Source organism: Cicer arietinum, chromosome 6 (assembly GCF_000331145.2).
Source record: "Cicer arietinum cultivar CDC Frontier isolate Library 1 chromosome 6, Cicar.CDCFrontier_v2.0, whole genome shotgun sequence".
NCBI lineage: Eukaryota > Viridiplantae > Streptophyta > Magnoliopsida > Fabales > Fabaceae > Cicer > Cicer arietinum.
In genome coordinates, this window is record NC_021165.2 from 27,521,048 (window position 1) to 27,529,756 (window position 8,709).

The 8,709-nt window shown below is 32.3% G+C and overlaps 1 pseudogene; it reads left to right on the forward strand.

The window, feature by feature from the left end:
* The first annotated feature begins 7,542 nt into the window (after positions 1 to 7,542).
* The window catches only part of LOC140920919 (zinc finger BED domain-containing protein RICESLEEPER 1-like), a 2,658-nt pseudogene continuing 1,491 nt past the window's right edge, over positions 7,543 to 8,709 (forward strand).

Consider the following 8,709-nt stretch of genomic DNA (forward strand, 5'->3'; position numbering starts at 1 on the left):
CACAAAGGCGGGTATTTTTAATGACTGGGCGGGGTATTCAATTTTTTGTTTTTAGTTTACTTTTTATTAAAAAAAACTTTAAATATAATTTATAAAAAAAATACAATCCGTATGAGTTCCGTCTCAATATTTTAGACGCATTTCAGACAACTTTTTTATTTAATCGATTTTGTACGAAATATGTGGGAAATCATCTTGAATATACAAAGGCATATAATACTCAGACAAATTTGGGACCAAACTTATTTGTAATGGAAAACCGTCTCAAGTCTGTTCGAAATGCAAAATACTATTCCTACAAACTTTAATCCGTTCGAAAATTTCGTCTGAAAATACATGTTTTTTAGTAGTGAGTAACCTAGGTTTAATTCCAAAGTTATCTTTAAAGGATTTTGAAAAATGTGATTTTTGTAGTCAAGCTAAAATAACTAATAGTTCACATAAAACAGTAGTTAGAGAATCTGAACTTTTAGACTTAATACACTATGATATATGTGAATTAGATGGGACGTTAACTAGAAATGGAAAGCGTTATTTCATCACTTTTATTGACGATTTCTCTAATTAAACTTTTGTATATCTAATGAAAAATAAAAGTGAAGCGCTTGACATGTTTAAGATCTTTGTATCTGAAATTGAAAATCAATTTAGTAAAAAGATTAAGACGTTTCGTAGTGATAGAGGAACAAAGTATGATTCTAGTTTATTTAATGAGTTCTATAAAATCCAAGGAATTATACATGAAACTATTTTACCATATTCACCTGAAATGAATGGTAAAGCTGAAAGAAAGAATAAAACTCTTATTGAACTAGTTGTTGCTATTATGCTTAACTCTGGTACTGCATCTCACTGGTGGAGGGAAATTATTTTGACTGTTTGCTATGTTTTGAATAGAGTACCTATATCTAAAAACAAAACATCTCCTTATGAGATAATGAAGAAAAGACAACCTAACTTGTCTTATCTTCTAACATGGGGCTATCTGGCTTATGTCAGAATCCCCGATCCCAGGTGAATTAAACTCGCTAGTAGAGTCTATGAATGTGTATTTATTGGGTATGCAGTAAATAGTAAAACGTATAGGTTCTATGACCTAAATGCGAAAGTAATCATAGAATCAAATGATGTTGACTTCTGTGAAAATAAATTCCATTTCAAATCAAGAAATAGTGGGGGCAGTGAACCTAGTCAAGTTCCTGTAACAAGAAGCACTGAACGCAACAACCAAGACGAAATAGAAACTCGAAAAAGTAAGAGAGTTAGAGTTGCAAAAGATTATGGACCCGAATATATGGCCTATAAATTAGAAGAGGATCCTGCAAATCTAAAAGAAGCTTTGTCATCATTGGATGCAGATTTATGGCAAGAAGCTATAAACGATGAAATGGATTCTCTAGAGTCTAACAAGACCGGGCCTTAAGTAGACTTGCCTCCCAGTTGCAAACCAATAGGCTGCAAATGGATCTTGAAAAAAGAAAACTAAAACCTGATGGATAAATACAAGGCACGCCTTGTAGCCAATGGTTTTAGACAAAGAGAAAACATAGATTTCTTCGACACCTTTTCACCAGACACTAGAATAACATCCATCAGGGTGCTCATATCACTTGCGGCTATTCATAACCTAGTGATACACCAAATGGATGTTAAAACAACTTTTTTAAATGGTGACCTAGAAGAAGAAATTTATATGGAACAACCTAAAAGTTTTGTAATTCATGGACAAGAAGACAAAGTCTGTAATTTAGATAAGTCTTTGTACGGTCTTAAACAAGCTCCTAAGCAATGACATGAAAAATTTGATAACTTAATTATATTGAATGAGTTTAAAGTGAATGAAAGTGACAAATGTATTTATTACAAATTTGAAAATGGCATTTGCACTATCATATGTCTCTATATAGACGACTTACTCATATTTGGTTCAAACATTCATGCTGTAAATAATGTGAAATCTTTGTTGAGTAACAACTTTGTTATGAAAGACCTCAAAGAAACAAATGTAATCCTTAGAATCAAAATTACTAGGTCAGATAAGGGAATTTCTTTGGATCAATCTCACTATGTTGAAAAGATCCTAAAGAAATATAATTACTTTGACAGTAAACCTGCTTGCACACCATATGATCCAAGTGTGAAACTTTTCAAGAACACTGGTGAAGGTGTTAGACAAACTGAATATGTGAGCATCATTGGCAGCCTCATGTATGCCACTGATTGTATTAGACCCGACATTGCCTACGTCATGGGATTGTTGTGCAGGTTTATTATTAGACCTAGTATGGATCATTGACATGATATCGAAAAAGTCATGAGATACCTTAAAAGGACCATGAGTCTCATATTACATTATCAAATATTTACTGCCATTCTTGAAGGATACAACGATGTTGATTGGAACACCTTATCTGATGACTCCAAAGCAACCAATGGCTATATTTTTAGTATAATCGGGGGTGATGTATCATGGAAATCGAAGAAAAAAACAATATTGGATCAGTCCACAATGAAGTCTGAAATGATAGCACTAGCTACTACTAGTGAAGAAGCAAGTTGGTTGAGATGTTTTCTAGCAGAGATCTCTTTGTGGAAAAAACCTCTACCAGTGGTGTTGATCCACTGCGATAGCACTGCAGCTATTGCAAAAATTGAGAAACTTTATTACAAGGGCAAGAGACAACAATTACGTCGTAAGCACAACACCGTTAGAGAATTACTTTATAAAGGAGTTGTTATAGTGGATCATGTACACACTGATGATAATTTAGCATATCCTTAGACGAAAGGATTAGCTAGAGAGAAAGTCCTAAATATATCCAAAAGGATGGGACTATTGCCTATAGATCAATGAGTCACTTATGATGGTAACTCGACCTAAAAGACTGGAGACCCCAAGAATTAGGTTCAATGGATAATAACAAGTCATAGTGATAAAAAATGAACATGCTATATTACATATGAAAGAAGCATGATAGACTCTTAATGAGATCTATACTTTATATGGAGTGGAGTACCTAGCTTCATGAGTACTCTTGATAGACTCACCTATGTGAATGTGGAAATAGGGCCGCTTCCTATGGAATTTCGAGACAAAATTCCTAGAGCGTTCACTATACTAAGATACACTTGTATGGCAAAAAAATGCACGGGCTTTTGAGACTACACCCAAATAAAAAGGTTGTGTGTGGGTTTGATGTTAGAGATAGAGTTCAAGACTACGAGTCACTCTTGTTGAATCTGAATCTTACTTGCTATACAAAGGTTGAAGTCAAGAGACACATTTGTTTATGCACAATCTTATAGAAGCGTTTGACGCTATTTCAAAAACGTTCTTTTTAAATTCAAGTGGGGGATTGTTGGAAATGATGATGATTTTAATGGAAGTTTGTTGGAAATAATGATTACATTTATCAGAGCTAGTGTTGTTGTGAATTGAAAAATAAGGAAGTCCCACAGAGGAGGAGGGATATCACACACTAGTAAGGTATATAAGGTGGATGTATGGTACTTGAGGTGTGTCCCAAGGGGTACCCTAATTTTGTAAAGGAGTGAGAACACAAGCAGAATTGACCACCACACACGCGCGCGCCTTGGCCTTGCGTTTTTATCTCTTATTGATACATTAATTACGTAATTGCTCTCCACCGAGTCAACATTCAACATCTTATTCAGTCAATTCCTTGCCCCTCCGATTTCATGCTTTAGTTTTGTTGGTCAAAACCCTAATTACTGGTCTCACATATCTGTTATTGCCCGGTCAAAAATCTAAGTCAAGTATGAGGGAACGTATTGTGGTTAAACGAAATGTGGTACACGTTTTGGTGGTCAAACAAATTGTGGCGCACGTTTCTGTTGTCAAATCCTAAATATCAAAACACATGTTTTGTGAATCAGACCTAATGGAGCACACCTTTCTCTCTGGTTCAATTATGAATTTCATCTATAAATACAATGCTCTCCTTAGTTGAAAAAACACACCAAAAGTTCTCTGTATCTGAGGTTTTTCTCTCTTCTCACTTTCCTTACTCACTTCTTCTATTTCTTTTGAATGGTCTTAGTTCCATATTACGAGTGGTAGTCATCCGACTGCCATATTGTAGGTGTAATTCTAGAACGGTTTTCTACAGTGCAATAGAACTCCGATACAGTGATCTGGACTGTTTTCTTCTAAGGACTTCGTGGTTGATAGTCTGTGTTGCACAATTTGGACAGTGCCTCGAAACGTCTTAAAGAGAGCGACCTAGTCCGCGACTCAATCCAGTAATATTGTGGGTGACATAAATTGTTTTATCAAAGTTTTTCGAAATTCAAAAATAACAATGCAACATATGGGTGTGCACATATCTACCTTGGAGTTTTAAATTTTATTTTTGTTATGTTATTTTATTTGCACTTTGACCATGTTGATATAATAACTCATTTTCCCCTATCCCATTTTTCTTCCTTTCTTTTATATATATGTTTTTTTATTTCTAGATGATATAATCATGAATAATTATCTAATATTGATATCTCCTCGCATATATATAAAATGTATAATTTATAATTTTATATTTATGTTTTATTTTATATATTAAAATAATAATTATTAATATAGTTAAAAAAAATTTCCCCTGACTCCGAGTCCTGAATCAACTACTGGTTCTATGTTATTACTAGGGTTGGACAAAAAACCGAGGCCCAAAATAAACCGAACTGTCTGCGGCCCAGTTTTTGGAACGGGTGGGCAAGATCGGGCCTGCGGGTACGCGGGTCAACGAAAACGGGTTTGTGTGGTTTATAATGGACGGGTTCGGTTCAGAATTCTTGAACCACGGATACCCGAACCCGCCCGTTTCAAATTAATAATATTATACTTTAATATCTATGTTGTCCATGTCCAAACACTCAAAGGCCTTTCTCAGTCCAGAAAAAATAGGCCCAATCCAGAATAAACCCACCTCACTAAAAATCTGAAACCCTAATTTCATTTCATCACTCTCACTAAAAATCTGAAACCCTATTCTCATTTCATCACTCTCAACTCATACACTCACACCTCCACCAACTCCATTGATTCTGTTCGAAGCCGCCGCTGCCGCCATCGGTTCTGTTCGAAGCTGTGGCGGCCGCCACCACCGGTTCTGTTCGAAGCCGTGGCCGCCGCCATCACCGGTTCTGTTCGAAGCCGCCATCACCACCGGTACCGGTTCAGCGACACTAATACCCTCCTTTTATTTTCCTTTTTCTTCTCTTCAACTATAAATGGAGAGGGTACATGCAACACGATCCTTCACAAAGGCATAGAGGTACATGCAACATCATTTGAGTTCCTTCTTTTTTGTTTTTAACTATCTTAGTTTGGGTTTTTAACACGTGATTTTACTTGTTCAAAGCACACTAAGTTTTTTGTTATATTTTTCATTTCCCTTACCATCTGGATTTGAATAAATAACTTCATTTTTTCATGTATGTTAAGGTACTGAATCTACTGAGGGTGCCGTTTTTTTCTGTGTTGGAAGGTCGTCATCACTCATCACTGTGAGCAAGAACAAAAAGGTTAGTGTTGATTGTATAATGTTTGTAGGGTTTTTAAATTTGTTTTCAGTTTTATGATTTGTGAGGTTTTGAATATGTTAAAGTTTTGTTTATGTTCTGGTTTGATTTGTGAAAGTTTTATCTTTTGGGTCTTTTATGATTTCTTTTTATTTTTGTTAAGTTGGGTTCAATTTTTTTAACTTAGAGTTTGTCTTGAAGGTTTTATTTTTCATTTATAAGTGTATATATTTAAAAATATTTTAAAATTTGTTAGGTTTTTATGCATAATTTGGTTTGATTGAAACTCATTAATCACTTGGTTTGATTTCATATTTTTGATAAATTAACAACAATTTAAAAAACATAATAACTTAATTTTTCAATGGCTAAGTTATTATTTTTAGAGAATTGATAGCATAATCTTTTTTATCACTGATGTAACAATTTGTTTTTATTTTAAGCAGTTATGTATGATTCTTCTTTTAATATATCTTTGCTTTTTATTTTAGATTTTGATATTTTTCTAATATAAAATTCTAATGTCTTGATTATGTGAATAAGTATATATCCCCTTGGATTTGACTACATAATCGTTTAAATTTCATTTTATTTAAAAACGTATTATATCACTATTTTTTGAAGTTAAAGACAAACAACTGCAAAAGAGATAATAGTTGAGGGATAAATAAAATTTACTTAAAATGACAACAAGGATAAAAATGTAACAAGTGTTACGTCTTTAATTATTTCTTCAATATCTAGCAAAACTCTAGAATAGTAAAGTATATACTAAAATAAAAATAATGAAAGATATTTTTTTTATTATCATAAATTTTAGTCACGATATAATATCGTTAGAAGCTTTATAACATACGTTTTATATAGTTGAACACATATTTTGATGCAAGTAATAGGATAATCTTGAATCATTCAGTGAATTTCAAGAACAAACACATGCTTAATTAGACAAAAGTATCTGTAAAACAATCTCAAACCTTTTATTTTGAAAGAGAGATTCTTGTCTATTTTTGTTTGAGCAATTCAAAGTTAGAATTGAGCGGATTAATTAACCTTCCTTTTTAATGCATTTTTTTATTTATTTAAATGTTTCCAGTTTTCAAAAGTTTTAATATTAGGGTTCCTATTTTTAGACCTCAAGCTTTTTAAATCTAGTTTGTTTATAATTAACTTTACTTTTTTTTTTATTTATCTAGTTTGTGTCTTTCTTTAATTCTTTAATTTATATTGTTGTGTTGAGTGTATACTTATTTCTCAATTTCAGTTTTTTTTTTTATTTTTATTTTTTTTATTTTTTATGTATGCTTCTATTTGTTGGTTAGTTTTTTTATTCATATTGTTGAATTGAGTGTATGCTTATTTTTCAATTTCAGTTTTTTGATGTATTCTTCTGTTTGTTATTTTAAAGCATTCTTTTTTTTTTTTTTATTTATTTAAATGTTTCCAACTTTCAAAAGTTTTAATATTAAGGTTCTTATTTTTAGACTTCAAGTTTTTTCAATGTAGTTTGTTAATTAACTTTACATTTTTTTTTAATTCTAGTTTGCGTGTTTGGTTAGCTCTTTTATTCATATTATTGTGTTGTTTGTTCATATTTTTAGACTTCAAGCTTTTATTCATATCTAGTTTGTTCATATTGTTGTGTTGTGTTGTTTGTTTATTTTATTAATTTTTTATTGTTATGATTTTTGCAGTTTGGTTGGTTATTAATTCTGATTTTTATTTTTGAGGGTTTGTGTCTAATTATGGTTTTATTAGTGTGTTTCTAGCTTTACAAGATGGAGCAAGGAGAAGCTAGCAATCAAGGAGGACATCAAGGAGTAATGGAGCAAGGAGAGGGTAACAGTCAAGGAGGACAACAAAGAGTAATGGAACAAGGAGATGGTAACAGTCAAGGAGGACAACAAGGAGTATTGGAGCATCACCACTGTGAGTTTGTTATGTTTAATATGCAAATTGTTTTATGTTTAGTATGTATGTATGCTTGCAAATATTTTATGTTTAATGAGTATGTTTCTTTTATGTTTAATTTGTATGCATGCTTCGTGTTTAATTACTAATTAGTATCTAGATTTGCAACTATTTGATGCTTAATTAGTATATATTATTTTATTTTTAATTTGTATGTATGCATGTGCCATGCTTAATATGTATGATTGCAACTAATTTATTCTTAATTTGTATGCATATATTATCCTTAATTTTTATGGGTACTTCTTGCAACTATTTTTATTTAATATGTATCCTTTATGCCTAAATTTTATTTATTCTTAGGTTTAATTAGTTTTTATGTTATATTAATTAGTACGTATCCTTCTATTACTACTTATTAAACATTTTAACTATCTAAAAAAATTTAAATAGTTTAACTATATATAAAAAAAAAACTAATTAAAAACTACACTTTAAATATTAAAAAAATTAATAATTCAACTCTTAAAATATTTCAGTAGTGGATAATTCTCAACCAATACAAGCAGCTATTGCTGCAGATGGGCTTCCTCCTCTTCCTATTGGTAGTAAAAAAAGAAAACCCAATGCTAATGGTCCTAGGAGAAGCTCTAAGGTTTGGCTGGACTTTAACATTCTACCCGATGAGCCTATCCCTACTGCTGCTTGTAAACATTGTCATCAAAGATACCTTTGCCATTCTAAAACACATGGAACCTCTAACCTGAAAGCTCACTCTGAGAAATGCAAAAGTAATCCAGCCCACATTCTTAAGGACCCCACTCAAACAAGCCTTTCTTTTGGTGATGGTGGTAGTTTAGTTCCATCAAGCCAAAGATTCAATGCCCAAGCATGTAGGAATGCCATTGTCCTTTTTGTTATTCTTGATGAACATTCATTTAGAGTGGTTGAAGGTGAGGGTTTTAAACAATTATGTAGACAGCTGCAACCACAAATGACCATCCCTTCAAGGAGGACTATTGCTAGGGATTGTTTTCAACTATATTTTGCTGAAAATTTGAAGCTGAAGGCATTGTTCAAATCTGATTGTAGTAGAGTAGCTCTTACTACGGACTGTTGGACATCCGTTCAAAATCTCGGTTATATGACCCTTACCGCTCATTTCATTGATAAAGAATGGAACTATCAGAAACGCATTATAAGCTTTAGTTTAGTGTCAAATCACAAAGGGGGCACTATTGGTAGGAAAATTGAAGAGGT